Raw genomic sequence first — 14,259 nt, forward strand, 5'->3', positions numbered from 1 at the left:
AGATTGAGCTTTGAAAAACTCAGTAATACAGAACTACCAGATAATGCTGAAGAACGTGCAGATACAGATAAACATACATATCCTTATTATTTCCGAACGTTTATAGATTTTTATGCTGAGCAGAGATTCTACTGATATTTCAGATGGTAACGGACAATGAGCTTTCAGTTCAGACAAAAATTTCGGATGACTGTCAGGAGATCAGAATAGGTTATCTAGTGTGTTCCCATAAAACCAGTAAAAAGATATATATATATATATATATATATATTTTAAAGCATATATATATACACCCCAATCCTTTCACAATCTGTTTGTGTAGGTTCCCCGGAACCATACACCCCGCACAACCAGTAACAGTAAGGCCCTGAGCACACAGCCGAAGAGCCTGCAGTAATCTTCCTCCAACAATAAACCCCCCAGATAAAACATTTCTCCGTCGGTAAACGGAGATATCAGAAATCAAAACAGAATTCATATCAGATATCATAACAGAATCCAGATCAGAATCAGAACAGAATTCAGGTAACGTATCAGAACAGAATTCAATTCGAAAATCAGATAAAATATTTATATAATTAGGGAACACACCAGAGTTTACAGGTATTATTTAGAGGTACTGTATCAGGCAGAGAAACAGAGTTATTCAGTATGCCGATAGAATATCGAAATTCAGAATCACTATTGGAAGAGTTCAATAACTGACAAAATCATCAATTATTCAGAATATGACTTGAGCTGTAAGGAAGAAATGAAGATTCAGGACATTTACAATCTATGTTGATTGATCGGATTATCAAACAACTCTTAAATGAATAACTCCCAAAATTAATGCTTGTCGATTGATCAATTCATTGTTCTTCCAGGGTATTTACTCTTTAATACCACAAACTCTTGTCCATAGATCATTTTCGGAATCATCACTGAATAGATCTTCCAATGTCTTTATTTTAATTTTACGCTTCCAAATATATCATGAAATACTAACGTGCTTGATTTGTAGTTCATGATCCAGAAGAACAGTACATTGTGTATGTTCATTAATGTTTCCAGACTCATTCACATCACTTACTTAATCCTTAGTGCTTGAGGTTGCTTAGTTCATTTAGCATTCAAGTCTATTCCAGTTACTTCGGGATTTTCCAGAGTAATTCCGTACATTTCTGAATTTCAGATGCATATTGTACTTCCGTTCAGTTCAGCTTGGTATTCGTGGTTGATTTATCGAACAAATATCCAAAATTCTTAGTACCAAATGCAATCTAGAGTTGAGCTGAGCTGAATACTTCCAAAATTATCATTGAGCTAAACTTGAGTAGACGAACATGCATTCAAGTAATATCTATGTCGTTCAGGTACTGACATATTATTAAGGTTGATCGGCTCACTTAAGTTATGTTCCATAACTTTTAAAGGTAGTCCAATATCTATGCTTATTTGGATTCCTTAATTAATCCAAGGTATTTACTTAGTTTAGGCCATAAGGTTATTTGGTAATTTTGGTGTTCAGTTTTATTCCATTTATTTCAGAGCTCGAGGATATCCAATCATTCCTGAGCTTGGTGATATTCTTGGGTCATTTCCATTACAGGGGTATTTTGGTCATTGTACAGTTTCAGTGTACTTTAATCATTTCCTTCCGTCTGATCTTACTATTAAATTCAATCTTATCTTTTATTTCAGTCCTTTCGAACAATTTTGACAACAGAACACCCCCGACAAATTGTTCTTCAGGTATTTACTCATAACTCGGATATTTCCGGGTCAAGTGCCTTCTCAGATTTTACAAACGGAACATCAGGAATTTTCCTGCACTAAGTCAGGATTTTAACAATCAAATCCGTACTTAATCGAGTTAAGTACGAATCCTCTAAGTATTTTCTCATTCAGAGTCAACTCAGACTATTCTACCTCTTAAGGCATTTCCGTAATTTCTTAACCAGATAATTTCGATATTAGCTCTTAACGAAAATAATATAATTTAGAGATCCTATGATTAATTGCTTTCTTGAATACTCTCTGATCTTGAAACGGTTCTCTCAACAAACTTCTAGTATCATTCACAAATTCTCATAGGATTAAAACCGGTTATCCATAATTTCCAAATAAAACTAACATTTCTTATACACATCAATATTTTTATCAGATCAATATGTCTGTAAAATCCTCTTATCTAACTTCCATATTCAAATCTTGTCTTTTTATAACATAAGGGTATTTTCATAATTTTACCCTACCGGAGTATTCTCATAATTTCCCATCCAAGTACCTTTAACATTTAACCTTTGATGAAATAAATTATAAGTTGCAGATACAGGGCTGATTTCTTTATCACTAATCACAAACTTGTAATTTAATCTCACAATTCCTTAATCTCTTATATTAGTCATTCGATCCGTAATTAGTTACAGAATTTCTACCACATCATATCGAGTGTATAAACTATTCAACTCCACCAAAGTGACCAACATTATCTTGTTCATGCATTTATCAATATAAACATATTCCATAAAACATAAAGAGGTAGTAAAGTATTACCTCGATTTCCGTGCAATACTGATCGACCATAAAAATTCTATTCGAACACCTTTGATCTTCAATTCAACTTCCAATATTTCCTCGGATCCATATAAATAGAAATTATATCAGAAACGGAGCTTAATTGCGATAAATGGATCAAATCGGGAGATAAATCAGTGAAAGACGGCTTACCGGGTTCGAATTTAGCGAAACGGACTTCGGATTCGGATTCAAGACGTCGAAAGCATAAAATATGACTTTTCAGAAATTTGGAATTTTTGGTCAAAATCAAAGTCAACGGGTTTGACTGGAAATTTCAGGCCTTCGGGTTCGAATTTTGAGAAACGGACTGCGGAATCGGATTTATAACGTCGAAAAATGTTAGGATAGGTATACTCGGTCAAAGTCAAAGGTTGTTTAATGCCCGGTCAAAGCCAGTCAAAGTTTTGGTCAATAGTGGTCAACGCCGGTCAACGGTAAACGGGTCGGGTCAACAGGTCGGGTCGGGTTGTGACCGGTCAAATGGGTTACAAAATTGGTCAAACCAGTCATTTTTCCTTCCCCACGCGCAGTGGCGACGCGTGAACAGTGCACTGATATCGGAAAATTCCCGGAAAAATTCCTAAAAATTATTTTAATCGATTTCGAGATACTTACAAAGCTCGGTTCAATTTTTTGAATGGCGGAGAGCTCGATTTCAACAAATCGGAAACTTTGACCGCTTCACCTCCACACGCGCCGCCGCCTCCGAAGAAAAGGGAGGACACCGGTGGACTCGGAACGGCTCAAGGAACACGATGGCGCGGGAGGTGTCGTAAATGGATGACCCGATCGTCGTGAATCGATGAAAAATCAACTAAAACCGAGTTATTACCGACGATACTTCCGACTGAAATTCACGACGAGCGGTGATGATTCACGACGAAAGGTTTGAGGGGTTTTGTTCCTCGGTTGACAAACGAATATTATGGTGGTTTTGGCTCGTCGATCGGAGGTCGGACGGCGAGTAGATCGGAGTTGAAAGTTGGTTGATCGGAGAGGGAAAATCTGAAATTTTTTCCAGAAAACATACGGGAATGGGAGATTTATAATTCAACTCATAATAAAAATGGGTAAACCATGAGTTTAGTCACTGAACTTCCTTCACTTATTAAAATGGTCTGCCAACTTTGAAATGTTACAATTTAATCCCCAATTTTTTTTCAAAAATACCAATTAAATTCACCAATTTCTATTTTCTTAAATTTAACCCTTAAATTGGGGTGTTACAATAATCAAAAGTTATAATCAAAAGAGGTGAACCATCAAAAGTTACCATAATTTTAATCCCTAGGTACTGTTGACCATCAACAAGATATAATCAAAATAATTAATAACGTTAACTATTTAGAGAAATCGATAACAATATTTTAATAGAGGGATTGAATTTCTGAGTTGGCATCTTGGCCAATGTTCAAGTATTTATTAAAAAAAATAGGCAACCATTCTCGTTAAATAAAAGTATAAAGACTAAATCTTAAGCTCACACATAGTAGAGGGACCAAAAACATAATTAGCCCTTAATAAGTTTCATCTCTTTCTTATGCGCATGGTGTGGTCAATTTGTTTCCCAGTGATGAAAAGGTGAATCTCTTTCCCCAGAATCGGGTATTGGATCTTGTTGCCATTGCCAAGTCATTGTTCCTACTGTTTGTATAGAGTCTTTGTGAAACTATATCCCAAGGATCATCAAGATATCAAACAAACAAACGGGGGATTCCCGAATCCTTTTCCTGTACTGAAATCTGATAAAACAACATGGAATCTGCAGAGAACTTGGAAATTTAACGTAACATGAAAAACTCCAAGGATTACTAGTTCCAAGGTGGTCTACATTTGCTTTTACCAGGAACTATTTGAGCTGTTTCAGAAATTACGTACCCTTGAGTTACTAGCCCTTGGATTTCAAGAGGGAAAATCTGGGTTCTGATACTCTGATAGTTATATGACATGGATGCAATCTCTGACAGTTCTGTCATTTTGGCACCAAACAAAGTTATACAAAGAAACAGGTCTTGTCTGTTTCGCAGGATAATGTTAGGATACGACCCGGCAAATCTTAGTTCATGCAACTTGTTTAACAACACATCACCATCCTCATCATCTCTCCAACAAATAAATATAGATGGTGCAATTGATAGTTCGTTATTTGGCCAAAAAGGGACATCCAGCGTAATAAAATATGGTGCTTATAATCAAGGCCGGTCCTGCCTATTTTTAGGCCCGGGGCAAAAATAAAAATGGGCCCCTAATATAAAAAAATTTAAGAAATATGTAATTTAAAAATTTTATTAGATTTTTTTATTAAATTAAAAAATAGTAATTCATTATAATATAAAAGATGTCACAAAATATATTTAAGAATTATAAATACTTATAAAAAAATATTGCATTCAATAATTTTTTATGCAAACCATGATGATAGTATCAACAGCAATGTTTTCCAATATATTTTCTCAATAATAACATAACATTGAAAATATTTTATTAGATTTTTTTATTAAATTAAAAAATAGTAATTCATTATAATATAAAAGATGTCACAAAATATATTTAAGAATTATAAATACTTATAAAAAAATATTGCATTCAATAATTTTTTATGCAAAACCATGATGATAGTATCAACATCAATGTTTTCCAATATATTTTTCTCAATACATAACATAACATTTGAAAATAAAAAAAACGATGTTATTATAATTTGAAAATATATAAAATTAAAAGAAAGAATTTGAAAATATGGTTTACCAAGAATTTTAAGAACAATCTTCAATATGATTCAAGCACCATAATTGATAATAAACAGTTGTGACTTTACGTGTGAGAGAAATATGATAAATTAAAAATGAGAATAATAATTTTCAGATGAATCGTGAAACATGAAAGAGAAAAAAATCATGCTAATTATACTTAAATTTTTTTCTTCTCATTAAGTTTTGAAAAAAATTATGTTACTAATTTTTTTATTGATATGAAAAATCGGGAAAGAGATTTGGTGAATTGATAGTGGGAATTTGGAAATACCAAAATTAAAGAGTTCAATTGATTTTTTTTTTTAATTTTGAGAAAGAAATATTAAATTAGAATTTTATGGAAGAACAATTTATTAATGTTAATATAAAATTCAATAAATATAATTTACACCTTAATAAATTCATGGGCCCCATTAATTTATTGAGTAAATTACGTGTTTAGCACCTAAATGATCAGTTTTGATCTTTTTTATACCTAAACTTTCAATTTTTTCAAAACCATACATAAATTTTAGTTTTTATTTTATTTTAGTATCTGCAGTTAAAAACTTTAGTCTTTTTATTTCATTTTAGTACACATTCAAAATTTAACGTTAAGTTTTATTTTATTTTAATTTATTTGAAATTTTAGGTACTAAAACAAACCAAAACTGATAGTTAGGTACTAAATGCGTTAAGTTTTTAACGACGGATACTAAAATGAAATGAAAACTAAACGTTAGATATGATTTTGAAAAAATTAAAAGTTTAAGTACCAAAACGTAGGGCTGTTCATTCGGTTAAAACCGAACCGAACCGAATTACCATTAACCGAATTAGCTTAACTTTTTTTTCTTTAACCGTCAACCGAACCGAACTTTTTTTTAGAAAATATCAACCGGACCGAATAAATTTTGGTTAATTTTTGAATTAACCGAAATTTTTTAAAATTTTCTAATTTATATAAAAATTAAATATTTTTAATTCAAAAAAAAGTTTATAATTAATTTAAATAATATATAATTATAAAATAAAAATTTTAGATAAATTTTTTAATGAATTAATATTGATTTAGGTTTAAAAGTTATTGGATCTTAAATTATTAATTGGGTTTTAAATGGTTTGGGCTGAGCCCATATGTTATATATAATATATTTAATATTTTTTAATTCAAAAAAACAGTTTACAATTAATTTAAATAATATATTATAAAATAAAAATTTATATAAATTTTTTAATTAATTAATATTGATTTAGGTTTAAAAGTTATTGGATCTTAAATTATTAATTGAGTTTTAAATGGTTTGGTCTGAGCCCATATGTTATATATAATATATTTAAAATTTAATTTCGTTTAATTCGGTTAATTAACTGATTTCAAACTGAATTAACCGTTAACCGAATTCTAAAAAGTTATTGGAAACGAGACGGATTCCAACTGCTTATATCCGTGCAATTCGTGATATGTACTGTAGATCTACTACCTACGTCAGGACTACAGTTGGCGACACCGAGGCATTCCCGGTGGAAATCGGACTCCACCAAGGGTCAGCTCTTAGCCCTTACATCTTCGCTTTGATTATGGATGACATCTATTGTGCGACACCAGACGGTGTTCCATGGTTTATGCTTTTCGCTGACGACATTGTCTTAGTGGCTGAATCAAAAACTGAGCTGAATAGTAGACTGTCTACCTGGAAAACAGCTTTGGAAGAAAAAGGACTAAGGATCAATATTGAAAAGACAGAGTATTTATGTTCAAACTTCAGTGGGAACCAAAACGATGAAGACGTAGAAATATGCATAGAAGGACACGTTCTCCCCTCAAAGGATTGTTTCAAGTACCTAGGGTATATGATACGTAAAGATGGGGGTGTAGATGAAGTTTCACACCGTATAAAGGCGGGATGGCTAAAGTGGAGGGCTGCTACTAGAGTTTTGTGTGACAAGAAGGTACCTCTAAAACTTAAGGGAAAATTTTATAGAATGGCAATAAGACCAGCGCTGCTGTATGGATCAGAATGTTGGGCTATCAAGAAGGATCACGTAAGGAAGATGGAGGCCGCAGAAATGAGAATGCTTCGATGGGTGTGTGGTAGGACTCTATGGGACATGATACCAAACTCTGCTATTAGGATGTCCTTGGGGGTGGTGCCTGTATCCGAAAAATTGAGGGAGGGAAGACTACGGTGGTTTGGGCATGTCCAAAGATGACAACCATCGGATGCGGTTAGGAGGGTAGAGTCGATTACAGTCGACGGTACCAGAAGGAGAGGTCGACCAAGGCGGAAATGGGAAGACTGCTTGAGATCTGATTTAAAGGATTTAGCCCTTACTGAGGACATGACCTCTGATAGGAAATTATGGCGACTTAAGACCAGGGTAGCCGAGTAGGGCGAGTCACATCCATTGGGTGTATCATCTTTGTCTTCTTTTAATGCCTTTGTAGTAATTTCATTACTTATACTTTTTATACGTTTCTGTCATTGGAATTAATGAAGGCCTAGAACTAAGGTAGCGGAGTAGTGTTGCCTTAGTTATAGGTTTTAACCCATTTGACTTTATCCATTCTTGAAGCATGCTATCATTGAATTCCTTGTATACTGTTCTTCATGTTTCCTCTTTAAAATTTTGGACGGGTCTTACTTTTCAGTCTATATGCAGATATTTTTACGCAGGGGTGTATATGCAGGGATTACTTCCCATTACAGATGTGCATATAAAGACTGCATATAAAGATTGTCCAACTATGTATTTTATTTATTTATTTAAACATATACTGTATTTTATCTTTATTTTTAATTTTTTGACTGCCGGAGGTCTTACACGGAAGCTGCTCTCAACCTGGCGTTTGGGGACAGCCTACTACCCTACCTCCCCCTCACCCCATTACATATGGGAATAGGGTTTTGTTGTTATTGTTGTTGTTAACCGACCGAACTAATTCGATGGCCGACCGAATTAACCGAACTAATTCGATTCGATCGGTTAATCGAATTAGTTCGATTATTTGAACACCCCTACCAAAAACGGATCAGAACTAAAGTTTAGGTACTAAATTCATATATTACTCTATTTTATTTTACAATTTTTAAATTTTTTATCAGAAAAATAAAAAAATATTATACTAAAAAAATTTTATTTTGTGGACCCTGAGCGGGCGCCCCTCCTGCCCTGGCCCAGGGCCGACCCTGCTTATAATTGCTAGTTTTCTAATAAGATTGTGTAATATGTCTGAGTATCCATACTCTGAGGCGGGTTTCGATAACTCAATTTTGGGTATCAATGCCAACCTTAGATATTATCTCTAAAAACTTCGATATATAATATTATCTTAAAGTAACACAATATCAATACTTTAAACATGATATTGATAGGTATTGTAGATTTTGATGTTTTAAAAATCAAAAGAAACGTAACAAAATGCCATTAATCAACTAGCTAGAAGAAATTTAGTGTGCATGGGACCAATTTGGTGGTTGGTTTGGATGTGAACATGAGCAACTCATTCAAGGGAGAGCTTTATTACAAACATGCTATGAGCCGATACCAGTAACAAGTGAAACAAAATATTAGGTTTGTGTGACTATGGACCAGGTTGCTAAAGTGATGTGTATTACAGTATGAGCATATAACTCCAAAAAGTATAATGACCAAAATTCGAATATAAATTATCTATTAATTCGATTTTTTTTTTAAAATAGCGTTTAAACCGTTTACTTTCCTTTAACTTTTGAGTTCAGACCCGACAAATATGGGCCTGATGGTTCGCACAATTTGAGCCTTTCCTCATAAGCCCAGGTTCCCTTGCTTCAATCTTCAGTTCAGAGCACTGCTCCGCGGCATCCGGCCCTTCACTCACAACGGTCTCTCAGTATCTCTCTAATGACTCCTCCAAGAGTTATTCTATGCGGCGACGTTTCTGGCCGTCTCAACCAGCTCATCAAGCGAGTCAATTCAGTAGTCCTCTCTCTTTCTTTGTAGTTTTATCCATATTTCTCTTAGCGTTTAGTTTGTTTTTCTGAACTTCGAGGAGCTGAAAAACTGTATAACTTTTTTCAGGTGAACAAATCAGCGGGTCCATTCAATGCTCTTTTTTGCGTGGGAAAGTTCTTCCCCGACGAATCAGATCGGCTCAATGAATTAATGGACTACGTTGAAGGCTGGGCCCAAATTCCTCTTCCAACTTACTTCATCGGCGATTACGGAGTTGGCGCGCCCAAGGTTTTGTCGGCTGTATCGAGGAACTCCGCCAATCAAGGTTTCAAAATGGACGGTTTCAAAGTTTGCGACAATTTGTATTGGTTAAAAGGCAGCGGGAAGTTCACTCTTCATGGTTTTTTTTATTGAAACTTCTGTGAAGTAGTTTCCGTTTGGTTACCGAGAAAGTAGACGAAATTAGGATAGAAAGTTCATGTGAAAATTTTATGTCATGTGATTTTTTGTAATTATATTTAGGTTTGTCTGTGGCTTACTTATTTGGTAGGGAGTCGTCCAATGGCCAAGAGTTTGGAACATATGGTCAAGATGACATTGACACGTTGCGAGCATTTTATGAGGAACCTGGAATAGTTGATTTCTTTCTAAGATATCCTTTGCTTTGCTAGGCATGGAAACTTTTCAATTTTTAAATTGTATTCCTTTTTCATCTTGAATTCCTTAATTAGTTTTTTACTAATGAATGGCCAATTGGTGTCACAAACAGAGCTACTCCACCAGATATTCCTGCAGGAATCTCGGATTCTTCTGGCAGCGACTCTACTGTCGCCCAGTTAGTCACGGAGATCAAACCACGGTAAGTGATGACTGAAGGTTTTGCAATATTTGGTGCATCCAATTGTCAAAATTGACTGTTTTAATGCTTCTTGTCAGATTTATCATTTATGATGTTCCCATTAATCCTTAGATGCGAGAGTACTGACATTACACCCTATTGGAATTGTGCTTCTTTATTTCATTTTCTGTAACTTAAAATGATTTCTTTTCTTTTGCTAATGGTTGTTCTCCCTTTTAGCTACCACATTGCAGGTACTAAGGGTATATTTTATGCTCGTGAACCTTATTCTAACATTGATGTCGTACATGTAACTCGGTTCTTGGGTCTTGCTTCTGTTGTGAACAAAGAGAAACAGGTTTGACTTTCTTATTTCAACTCTTTCTTTTTTCTGTTCTGTGTATACTGGATATTTGTTGTATTCAGCAAGACTTTTACCTTTAAAGCTCTATTAATTTGGCATTAACCTGCATTGTGATAATATGAATATCTAAATCGAGAAATTTTAAATCGATAGTACCCCTTCGCTGGACCTCCTTGAAAATGCTGTTGTTCTTGTCTACTTGAGCATATCCTGTGCTCTTCTTTGCACTTTCCTCATTTTTAGAGTTCATACATCCCTGCTAGGAAAACACGAGAGAAGAGAGAAACAGGGGAAGAAGATTCAGAACCATTATATTTTTTGTTTTGTTGAATTTCTGCATAATCAAACAATTTTCTCTATATCATGATTTTGGGTTGAAATAATATCTTATCTTGTGAGGATTATCTGAAGTGTTAATTGTTTCAGGCACTACAAACTGCTTGATTCTTGCATCTTCTCCTCAGAAATTTCTTCATGCACTTTCTCCAACTCCATCATCAGCCATGTCAGCTGCTGAGATCAGTGCAAAGCCACCAAATACTACCTTATCTCCCTATACATTAGTTGACCAAGTGGATCATCCTAAAGAAGCCACAAAGAGAGCTGGTGATAATGAACTTGATTCACAATACTGGAGATACGATGTGTCGAACAAACGCCAAAAGCATGGGAATGGTGATGCTAATAAAGTTTGTTTTAAATTTATATCTTCTGGAACATGTCCAAGGGGAGAAAATTGCAACTTTCCACATGATGTTGATGCGAGGGAACAATTTTTGAGAGGCGTTTGTCTTGATTTTATTATCAAAGGAAAGTGTGAAAAAGGTCCTGATTGCAATTTTAAGCACAGTTTACAGGATGACAGTGAGTTATTCTCGGAAGAGACCTGGATCTAGCAATAGTAATGCTAACAGGTTAGTTTTTTATTGCCTTCATTTTTCCAACTAATTTACCTTGTAGCTAGACCACTGCAAATTATTGTTAATCTAGTCACATTTTATTGTAAGATATATAAACCACTATAGTGATCATCGTTTTCTTTTTCTTGAGTACAGATCAAAAGAGTGTTGGTTTTGTTTACCAAGCCCGGATGTTGAATCACACCTGGTAACGAGTATAGGGGAGAATTTCTACTGTGCACTAGCAAAAGGCCCACTTGTCCCAGATCATGTACTGATGATTCCAGTTGAGCATTTGCCAAATACTCTTTCTCTACCAGCAGATTGTCAACTTGAACTTGGCAAACTCCAGAACAGTCACAAGATGTATTATAAAAACCAGGGAAAAGAAGCAGTGTTCTTTGAGATATCAAAACGTGGCACCCATGCCAACCTTCAGGTAAAAGAGATTTCTCTTATGAGCATCGTCATTGAGGACCGGTACCCTTTACAAAATCTCTCATCTTAAGAACATTTGCAGATGAAATATTATTACGGCTCCCAATATAAATAAGCAATCGCCTTCCTCCATTTTTCAGTTATTCAAGAGTAACTTATAATTAAACATAAAAAAATAGCTTACATGGTTTCTCTATGATTGCTTCCTTAATATTGCAGTTTATTGACAGTGAAGTAGTTATCTTGGCATCTAATTGCATATTCCGTTCTTTTTGTGTAGGCCGTTTTTACTTTGGCAGCTGTTCCATCATCCAAAGCAGTTGTTCTTAAAGACATTTTTACTTTGGCAGCTGAAAAATTGGGTTTTGAATTTGTCACCAAAAAATGTAAGTTATATTATTACATTTGAGAAAGTTTAGTGCATATATATATATTGATTAAAAAAGCTTAAATGGCCGAAATACATAACAAACACGTTACAGAAGGTGTTGGTAACATTGCCTTCAAAATTTTCATCTGTATGGGTTCTGTAATGCATGAATGTGGTGTCTGTCCTAAGGGATACTTAATGTAGTTTTAGTTCTAATCCTCAAATTCATCCCCCCACTCCCTTTATGTTCCTCTAAATCTTTCTGCTCACATTTCTCACGCATTCAACAATAATTCCGAGGGCAGAAAATGGTTGAGGACACAATTTGATAAGAATGTTAGCTTCTTCTATGTGGAACTCCCTGAAGGTTCAATCCTATTACATTTGGTTGAAGAGAATGAGAAGTTTCCAGCCCAATTTGGACGTGAGGTAAGTTTCTTAATTCCTCTGCCGAACGTGATGCTGCTGCCTTTTTGTATCTGGCATGGCACCTACTTACTAGATTGAAACCTGAGTAAAAGAATTCTGCATTCTATTGCTGAACAAGATGCTTTGAATTCTTTCGTTATTCCTTAAGTGCCTACCTGTTGTTTTTTTTGATGACTAGTTTATTTATTTTTTCAACTTGGATTTTCACAAATAAATGATTGACAGCTTCTTATGTGATATGTCAATTGTAACATATTTTTTTATAAAAAAAAGTGTTCAGGAGAAATTTTCTATTGTTAAAAAAGAACATTTTTGCTACATAGGGAGCTGTTCATGTCAATGGAACTGGTATTCATGCTTCAATTGACATTCATTTAGGAATTGGGGCTGTGAGTTATTATCTTCAAACTCACACCATATGCTTAAAATTGTTTTCCAGAAAGGTGTTTTAGGGTACAGTTGAGGAATAACCAGTCACTTTTCATCAGAACCGGCTATTATGAATATTTTAAGTTACCTGAGACATCTTCATACAAGTGTGAAGGGTAGTAATAATGAAGCCAGTAGCTTACTTTAATACCTATGTGTGAAGGGTAGTAATTACGGGTGTGAAGCTTTTGTTCAGGTTGTGGCTGGCCTATTGAGCATGGCTGACAGGGCTGATTGGAGGAAGTGTACTATCAGCAAAGAAGAGGAGACCAAGCTGGCAGAAAATTTCAAAAAACGGTTTCAAGTATTTGATCCGAACCAGTGAGGATATGATGTCTAGGAAGTTCCTAATCAGCTTGTGGAAGGATGCTCCAAACCAGTGAGGATATGATGTCTAGGAAGTTCCTAATCAGCTTGTGGAAGGATGCTCCATGTTTGGTTTCCAATGGTACCCTCTGGAGCGAGCCCAGTGACTAATCCCGGTCTTCTTTTAGTTTGAGGTAATGTCCTTAAATCTTGTTTAGGACCAAGTCGCCGTTAATTACCTCTTATCTGTATAATCTATCTTTAATCATTTCTCTAAAAATGATGATTTTGACATTACAGCTCATTGCCTTTGATCTCTTCTCATAACAATATATATATATAATAGAAATTGCGTAATTGCCTGATGAATTTTGAATAGATTTTAATGATTCTTGATTAAATTATGGTATGCTTATTATTAGGGATGGATATGTGACCCGACTCGACATTTTGACTCAACCCAATTCTATAAAATCGGTTTTTTTTTTTTGAAAATTTAGGTTTGACAATATTATATGAATAATATTTTCTTTGTTGTTTAAACAAATGACATGGTCAAAAGTTTATTTAAGAAAATAATACCCTTTCAGCAAAGGCGCATCACATAAAACGTGTTTTTCAAAAGATACATCTTGTAGGATGTGCTTTTATTAACGTGATGCGTTTCTCAAACAATATTTCTTACAACTGCATCGTCTTTGACTAAAATGAAACAAATAAGAATAATGGATTGAAAATATTTAAAAATTTATATGAATTTATTAGATAAGAGGTAACACATGTAGTACATTTCAAATAAACATATTTATACAAATGTAAATAGGATGATCGACAATGTATAAATTATTTTTAATCACTTAATAAATATATATTTATAAAATTATTTTAAATATTTTAAAAATCATATATAAATAACATGAAATTTATAACCTCATAATAAGAAAAAAATAGTAATA

At 34.2% G+C, this 14,259-nt stretch overlaps 1 pseudogene; it reads left to right on the forward strand.

The window, feature by feature from the left end:
• Nucleotides 1-9,101: 9,101 nt before the first annotated feature.
• LOC120192265 lies at nt 9,102-13,415 on the forward strand (annotated as a pseudogene).
• The last annotated feature ends 844 nt before the right edge of the window (nt 13,416-14,259 follow it).

This window comes from Hibiscus syriacus, unplaced genomic scaffold, assembly GCF_006381635.1.
Source record: "Hibiscus syriacus cultivar Baekdansim isolate YM2019G1 unplaced genomic scaffold, ASM638163v2 tig00116974_pilon, whole genome shotgun sequence".
NCBI lineage: Eukaryota > Viridiplantae > Streptophyta > Magnoliopsida > Malvales > Malvaceae > Hibiscus > Hibiscus syriacus.